Source organism: Pelobates fuscus, chromosome 12 (assembly GCF_036172605.1).
Source record: "Pelobates fuscus isolate aPelFus1 chromosome 12, aPelFus1.pri, whole genome shotgun sequence".
In the NCBI taxonomy this organism is placed as follows: Eukaryota; Metazoa; Chordata; class Amphibia; order Anura; family Pelobatidae; genus Pelobates; species Pelobates fuscus.
Genome location: NC_086328.1, coordinates 30,424,967 through 30,434,274, shown reverse-complemented (window position 1 = coordinate 30,434,274; position 9,308 = coordinate 30,424,967).

Sequence of the window (9,308 nt, the reverse complement as noted above, 5' to 3'; positions counted from 1 at the left end):
CCATAAGAATGGGAGGACGCCTTCGGTTCTTCACCCAAGACTAGGAAAGAGTGCTTCATAGGTGGATTACAAGAACCATTTCAGAAGGTTACAGAATAAAGTTTCATCGAAACCACGTCCATCCTTCCTACTGTCAAGCTATCCATCAAGAGTAAACTAATTCTCTTCTTCTTTAAGAAATGTGGTAGAGAGGTACCCAAACGTTGGGTATTTCAGGGAGTTTACTCACGCCTTTTTTTCTGGTTCAAAAACCAGATGGAAACTAGTAAACACCTGCTTACCATGACAGAAGTTCCGTATGGAACGTATTTTGTCTTTTGACACACATTTTACAAGGGAGATTACATGGCAGAGTTGGTTTAAATATGCTTATCTCCATGTACCGGTTTCAGAATCTTCCCGGAAGTTTCTCAGGTTTGCGGTTCTAGCAACACTGGCTTGTTCGTCTAGTGGTATGATTCTCGCTTCAGGTGCGAGAGGTCCCGGGTTCAAATCCGGAAGTGCCCAAGCATTCTTGTTTCAAGAAAGCGAATGGATTCTCCATTTACATTTAAACTCTTCCCTTTGGCCTGTCCTCAGCTCTTCGAGCTTTTACGGAAATCCTGGCATCCGTAGCAGTGGTTTTACGTCTGAAAGGTATCTCGATTGTTCCATACCTGGACGTTTGGTTCCTGAAGGCCCAATAAAGACAACTGCTAAATCTTCATCTCACGATTACAATGAAGGTTTTAAGAGATCACGGTTGGATCCTGAACCTGGAAAAATCCAAGCTGACGGCGTCACGAAGTCTAGAGTTCTTGGGTCTTAGAGGAAATTCACAGTCCCTCTCTCTTTTTCTACCATTAGTGAAACAATTGAGGATTTTAAAAGCCGTATCGAAGCTGCATAAAAACCTAAGTTCAATCAGAGATGCTATGAGGTTCTAGGCCTCCTCGCTTCTGCAATCCCAGCAGTGGCTTGGGCAAAGGCAGAAGCAAAACCATTGCAATGGGACATCCTTTCCCAATGGACACGAAAACAGGGAGATCTAGACTCTCCCTTCCACCTATCCAAAAGGGTGAAAGGACTCCTGAACTGGTGGAAACACAGAAGCAAAATCCCAAAGGGCCTATCGTTTGCTCAGAAACAATGGTTTATGATATCCACATATGCCTCCCAGATGGGTTGGGGCGCCCATCTAGCTTCTCAGTTCCGTCAGGGTCTTGGAACAGAGTGGAGTCAGGCGCTTCCTGAAGTTTCAGGGATTAATGCGGTTTGGAAGGCACTGGTTTCCTTCCGTTCAGCCATCACAAATCAGGCAATGAGGATTCAGTCGGACGACGCCACTACAGTGTTTTTTTTCGCCAGGGTGGCACGAAGGTAAAAGCTCTTCAAGAGCTCTGCTACCTCATATGTCTTGGGCTCAAGCGAATCTTCTCGCTATATCAGCTACCCAGGTCAGAGGGTCTCTAAAATTAGTTCAGACGGCCTCAGCCGTAGACTTTGGTCTCAGGCAGACTGGGCACTGTCAAGCTAAATTTTTTGGCGCTGGGTTCACGCTTCGGCAGGCCGGAGATAGACCTGTTTGCCACAAGGAGATACAGGAAAGTTCAATGTTTTGCTTCTCTCCATTCAGGAGAGTACCCAGTTGTCCTAGACGGTCTATCGATACCTTGGACCTTCGACATGGCTTATGTTTTCCCTCCTGTCGCTCTTATACCACGGATTGTTCATAAGTAAGATGAAGAAGGCAAGTAAAGGCCGAACAGGAGTTGGTTTTCGGAAGTGGAAAACTTGACAATCTCACGTTGGCATCTCCAGTCTCTTCTCAAATATTGGAGAATGTGACTCTCCCCGTGGAAACTCTGGATATTTTTCACCTGACTGCATGGTTGCTGCAAGGGTGATCCTTCAAGGCCATGGTCTCTCTGACCTTTATGTGATGTGTTGCTGTCTTCTGTCCGCTGGTCCACTTCGTGAATCTATTTCAGAGTTTGGATGAAGTTCAGAACCTGGTGTTCACTTCGAGGTTGGATCCGGCCAAAGCCTCTATCCCGGAAAGTCTTTCTTTTTTGCAAGATGGGTTTGAAGCCGGCCTGGGAATTTTACGCTCAGAGGCCAGATTTCAGCTCTAAATCACTTCCTGGTTCGTGGCTTTGCCTCAAACCTGCTTTTTCTAAGATTTCTTAAGTCCATAAGGCTTAAGAGGCCTCCTAAGTAGTACCTTTCCCTACTTGGGATCTGTCTGGTGCTTCGAGCCCTTTGTGAACCACCATTTGAACATTTACTGGAGGTTCCTATCAAGTTTCTTACCTTCAAGATGGTTTTCCGGGTGCCTATCGCCTCTGCTAGTTGAGTAGGTGGGATCCGAGCTCTCTCTTTCTCTCCGGAATTCACCTTTTTCATCGCGACTAGGTGGTCCTGCACACCAAACCTTCTTTTTTGCCTAAGGTTTTTTCTGGTGCTGCAATTACCAACCTATTGTCCTACCGGGGTTTTATCATTTTCCTACGTCGGATCTGGAAAGAATGTGACATCTCCTAGATGTTAGAAGATCCCTGAAAATCTGTCTTCAGATGACTCAGGGATTAGATCCTTAGATCTATGTGTATTCTTTCATGGCGCTAACAGGGGTTGTGCTGTCTCAGGACCCTCTTTGGCCTGATGGCTAACGTATACAATCAGGTTGGCTTATCAATCCAAAGGGATTCCCCTTAGTTTCCCTTTAAAGGCTCGTGCCTCTAGAGCTATGACGACCTCCTGGGCTGAAAGAGCAGCCGCCTCACCTGAAGACATCTGCAAAGCTGCTGCTTGGTCTTCCTTACATACTTTTATCAAGCATTGTAGGCTGGACGTATTCTCATCATCTGAAGCTGCTTTGGGCGTAAGGTGCTACAAGCTGTGGCCTGCTGAGTTCCCACCCTTTGTTGTTTGCAGGGGTCTTGCTATATCCCACTTGTAAGTACTGCCACTATACGAAGGGAAAAACAGTAATTTTACTTACCGTAAATTCCTTTTTTCTTAGTATAGTGGCAGTACTGGCTTTCCCTCCGCTTTCAAATAGATTAAATTCTATGCATCATTCGGTCTCCGTTTTGGTTCTTTTGTATTACTGGTGAGTGTCTCTGAGTTACAGCTTATATGGAGGCAGCAGGCGGAGCACAGCATTTAAATTCTAAAGAAGGGGGAGCTTCTTGTCCAGAATCCTAAGGAACATCCCACTTGTAAGTACTGCCACTATACTAAGAAAAAAGGAATTTACGGTAAGTAAAATTACTGTTTTTAAGTTTATTGTCATCCAGATCAGTTTATCAAGCAGTGTGCTCATCATTGGTACGGCACACAGAGTATTGCTTTAAAAAAACCAGCAAGCAGCCTCTTTGTACGTGGGAGGGCAGAGAGAGAATGTCGGATTACTGGGCAGTTCACTTGCTAAATGATCTGTTATATAACTTTTTACAAGCCATACTCTTAACCCAGTGTCCAGGGAAGGTGAACCAGGGAGAAACAGGAAATGGTGGATAAAGTATCAATGAGTTTTTATTTTAACTTGTCTTGTCTGTGGATAGTGAATACTTTAGTACCCATTTTAAATATTGAATAACCTCTTACAAACCATGCCATGTCACCATGTCATCTGTTCCCGTGTGTCATACATGTTTTGTTAGAATTACATTTGTTTTTCTATTGTACAGCGCGGCACAATATGTTGGCGCTATATACATAAATCGTAATAGTATGTCAAATCCATGTCATGAAATAGTATAGTATTTTATAATCTATCTATACAAACTCAGCATTTCACCAATTTATTATTTTTTTTCTTGATATCAAAACACCTCTTAACAAATTTAAAGTTTTGTGATCAAGTCTATCCTGGCTAAAGTGTTCTATTTTCAAGGGCAGTTTAAGGATATTTGGTGCCCTTGGGTACCAAGGATAAGTAGTGCCCCTCCACTACTTTAAAATAATGTGAATTTACACCTGAAAATAAGAAGATACCATGTATACTAGTATGACTCTTTTAGGGGTGTTTAGTCCTTCATACAGCCAGTTTAGGATAGGGGAAAGCACAAGACGTGGGCGAGAACAGGCTCCTGGGGGAGAAAGAAAGATATCTAGCATGATGAGCAATTTATTGGGAATCAATCAGTCATGTAATAGTTATTGTATAACCAAGCCTTCTTTAGTGGTTATGGAACCAGGAGTGCCCTGGCTCCGCTTTGCAATAATTTAATAACAACTTAAAGGGACACTATAGACACCTAAACCACTTCAGCTCATTGAAGTGGTCTGGGTGCATATTCCCAGGTCATTTAACCATGCAAAGGTCATTATTGCAGTTTTTTTTTTTTTTTTTTTTTTTTTTTTTTTATAAACTGAAATTATTATTTTATTATTTATATAGCACCATCGGAATCCGTAGCGCTGTACAAAGGGATAAATACATTCTATGGGTAAGCTCCTCCTCTAGTGGCTGTCTACCGGACAGTCACTAGAGGGACTTCCAGACCGTTGGGCGAGTTTTGGTCGCCTGATGCTGGATGTCCTCCTCGCTTAGTCATTAGTTAAGCACGGTTAGCCAATGAAAGTGGCACAACTGACCTTAGCTTAGTGGCAGGAGCTTCCCCGCATCAGGTGTGGTGGTGGCAGAAGTGTGTAACCAAGGTAGGTTGCAAAACTGTTCTTAAAAAGCAGGTTGTAGGGTTATGGTGCTTGGAGTATTTCTTTAATAACTGTCAAACGTACTGCTCTTTTGAAAAGACAAAAAAAGAGAGTGAGAAAAATATAGGTGCCTCTTTATATTATTTTGTGCTGTTTCAAGCAGGGCTGTCCAACCTGCGGCCCCCCAGATGTTGCTGAACTACAACTCCCATGATTCCCTGGCTATCTTTTTAATTGAAAGAATCATGGGAGTTGTAGTTCAGCAACATCTGGCGGGCCGCAAGTTGGACAGCCCTGGTTTAAAGGGACCCTTCTCTGCCGAAATAGAATGAATAAAAAAAAATCACTGTTTAGTAAATATAATCCCAATAAACATGAGTACATGTAATAAAGGGTTTTTTGGGGGGGGTTGTTTTTTTCCCCATTGGGGTCAGATTTAAAAACCGATTGCAAAAGCTGCTGATCGCTGTCTGCAGCCTTAGCAAGCCCTCCCCTTCTAATCACCATAGTTATTTGTGAAGACCGAGGATTTTAAGTAGCTTTTTTAAAATGTAAAACTGTATTTCATGTTTTTTGTGTGCAAGCACTGTTCATTAAAGTGGTCTGGGTGCTGTGTTCCAGTCCCACTTAGTCCTGCAATGTAAATCAGTGCAGTTTTAGAGAAGACTACCTCTAATGGCTGTTAATGAGCATTAAAGCATTGCTTTCTTGTGGGGAGGGCCTAATGTGCTCGCTGCGCATTCGCCTCCTCTATCGTCATCCGAGGGGTAGGTTTAAAGGGATACTATAGTCACCTGAACAACTTTAGCCTAATGAAACAGTTTTGGTGTATAGAACATGCCCCTGCAGCCTCACTGCTCAATCCTCTGCCATTTAGGAGTTAAATCCCTTTGTTTATGAACCCTAGTCACACCTCCCTGCATGTGACTTGCACAGCCTTCCATAAACACTTCCTGTAAAGAGAGCCCTATTTAGGCTTTCCTCATTGCAAGTTCTGTGTAATTAAGAGTTTCTTATCCCCTGCTATGTTAATAGCTTGCTAGACCCTGCAAGAGCAATCCTGTATGTGATTCAAGTTCAATTTAGAGACTGATATACAATTATTTAAGGTAAATTACATCTGTTTGAAAGTGAAACCAGTTTTTTTTTCATGCAGGCTCTGTCAATCATAGCCAGGGGAGGTGTGGCTAGGGCTGCATAAACAGAAACAAAGTGAATTGAGCAGTGAAATTGCAGGGGAATGATCTATACACTAAAACTGCTTTATTTAGCTAAAGTAATTTAGGGGACTATAGTGTTCCTTTAAGCGTGACCCAGCGACGATTGGTTTAGGGTTAGTACAGGGGTTTGAGACAGAGGGAACTATAGTGTATGGAATACAGATTTACGTTCCTTTAAGTATAGAATCCCTTTAAGTAGCCTTGTTAAATGTAGAACTTTTTTTTTATTTGCTTTGGTGTATGTACTATTCCCTAATCTGTGTTTTGTCCACTGCGCTAAACAACCAGGAAGAAACAGGACTGGATGTCTGGTTGACAGCCTGAGGGGTGTCACCAGGTTAAATGAGAAGTGTCAATTTCTATAGAAATCTGCACTTTTTGTAAATTGAAAAAAAAAAAAGACACACTCTTTACAAACAAAGCACTTCAGCAATCTGGAGTGCTTTAGGGGCCTGGGGTGTCCCTTTAACAAATTTCAAAGGCAGGGACCATATCGAGGATTTTACTAAATACTATACCTATTAAAATCAGGGTCACAAGGAGCAATCCCTTATTTCTTATTTTTATTTTATTTATTTTTTTCTAATCTTTGCTCCTCTTTAGTTCTGTCATTCTTTTATACGATTCTTAATCCCAGCTGTTTCTAGCCATATGTGAAGAGTTCTGTGAAGAAGAAAAAAAAATGTTCTCAGAATTGAATCCATAAATAGTACAGGTTTATTAATCTCCAGGTAAAAGGGTTTCCCGGTGACGTCACCTGTGTGAGAATAAACCTCCATGTTGAGATTAGTAATGCAGTTATATGGGGCTATATAATTTATCACTAGTATGTAGTATGTAGCATCGGAATCGTTATCTACAGAGAATACACGCGTTCTGAGTTCCACTCTTAATGTAATGCTTTGTACACATATATACACAGCACGAATCTTCACCGTCTCACTAAGCGTTGTCAATTACTCGCTCACACAGTAATTCTCTAAACAGGAGCTGAATGACCTCTTGCATTTCTTTGTGGGTGAATCATAGGTGTCGGGGTCAACCATTTCTATCTACTGCCGTAAATCGCTGCATTTTAAAAAGGTCACACAGGAGAATGAACCTTGTAATGTAACCACAATAGATCTGTCTATTATGATGCTAAATACTCCAACTTGCTTGTTAAAGGAACACTCTGATCACCATAACCACTACACTAATGGGTGCCCCCATTGCAAATAGTCAAACTCTTTTTGAACAGTTTGACTTCTGACCTGGGATCTGCCAAGTACATTGCCCTGCCACTACTACAGCTGACAGAGCCCGGAAGCTCCTAGGCTTCTCTGCACACGTGGCTGCTGGCTGCTAAACATATTTAGACTACAGTGCGGCAGAAGGAGTTACTGTCACTGACCTGCAGTGTGTGCCATGAGGTCATATCGCCCACTGTCTGATGTGCAGCAAGCTAGATGGGATTAGGAAGGGAGCCTGTATTGCTTGTGGCACAGCTCTGATGCATTACCAACACCAGACACCAGGGACAGCGTGGAGCCCCTCTTTCTCTCTCCTTTCCTCACTGAGAATAAGTTTGTGTGTGCCTCTGTTGATATGTTAGTGTGTTTGTGTGTGTGTCTATGCATGTGAGAAAGTCTGTGTGTGCTAAGTTGTGTCTGTGCTACTGTGTGTCTATGTATGTGAGTGATTGTGCTACCAATTGGGTAGTTGTGTGGCTAATTAGATGTTTGTAAATGGATAATTCTTTATACACATGGTTATGGTTAATTTAGTTTTTTGCCTTCCATGTGGCTAGTTATGCAAGTCTTGCCAATCAAGCATGTTTTTCTGTAGACCAGCTGGTGCACTCCACAAAACTATAAAAGTGGCCCGGTCTTGGGTTTAACCCCTTAAGGACCAAACTTCTGGAATAAAAGGGAATCATGACATGTCACACATGTCATGTGTCCTCAAGGGGTTAAATAGGAGTTTATAGTTTGTTCATTAACCAACTAAACTATCTCACTGTGCGTCCATCTTGTCTGCTTTCAAATCCAAATGTCTGTCATTATACCCATTGTACAGCGCTTTGGAATGTGTTGGTGCTTTATAAATAATAATATCAGAGATTGCTGATTTTCGTTCGGTGCAACACAAGTGTGCAATGATAACTTGTGTGTCTTAACACTGCTTTGCAGGGTTACCCTGTTATATTGTAGTTTATTGAAAGCTGCAGTTTTGGTTATGTTGTCCCTGATCACATTAGTGCCTTGTTCCTTTTATGCACTGGATCAGTGGTGTTTTTTTAAAAACTAAAAAGTGTATTGCAAAATTTAGGCCAATATAGCTGATATGGAAATATTCTCCAGCGCATCTAGGGTCACAGTGTGACTTTTTTAGCCTGGATTTTGTGACTCCGTTTTCAGTTCGCTATTTAACAAATCCTAGAGTGTAGCATTTTTTTATGTTTGCCTTGTATGATAGGTACAGTTGTTCGGCTGCAGCCAGCGTGTTCCCTGCCACTTTTTATTTAAGGCTTTGTCGGTCCAGCGAGCAGAGTATTGGGCTATTCTATCGCAGGGGGTGGGGAATTTTGGATATAAATAGCAGAATGTGAAGAGAAGAGAGTGCAATGTTCACCAAGGAGGTTTAATATATGACTAAGTGACAGAAGTTAGGTTTCTGAGAATTACTTTTCAGATAAACAACTTTATAGCGGGGCACTTAATCTTACTTACCAGAGACACCTCATTTATTACTGAATTACAAGTTACTTTAATGTCATTAATTCAGCTCCATATCACGTGTAGCAGTTGTAAATATGTGTACTATATTATTTTAGAAGGAAATGGTGTGCTCTATTTGTTACTAAAGTACAAGCTACCCCCTTTCCCTCTTTATGGCTTTTTTTCTAAAGTTGCAGAAAACGTACCTAAAATCATAACCGAGAGACATGTATGTAAAGTTTTTAAAGACTTGTCCTGTGTTTTTACTGCTGCCCAGAAACCCTAGAATTAACCACTTCCTGACAGATGACATGCCGAGACTCTGGTATTATAGGTTTTAACCTAACCCCTTGTTATAAAGTGTTTTAAGAGATTGCATGTAGAGCGAGCCGCTGGGAGAGGCACTAGTAAAATTACCTAACTGACCCATTTAAAACCAAAGCTGTAATCTGAGTTATGAAACCAGTGAACTATGAGCCTTAAATCTGAACTTTAACAACTCATCGTGTTAAGGCTGCACTATCCCAACCTGCACCTCGACATATAGTTGCATTACAAAGGTTGCAGCTTGAAATGCAGCACAGCAGACATTAGTGGTGCTATACCTAATGGCAAACCAGCACCCCCTAATGGATAAGTACCCAGCATGTGCCTTTTTTTTTTATTGTGTTGTGCTGCATGCAGTAAAACAGATGTTGAATTCTAACTCTCAAGATGCTCATATCTTGGTATTTTAAACAGCTTT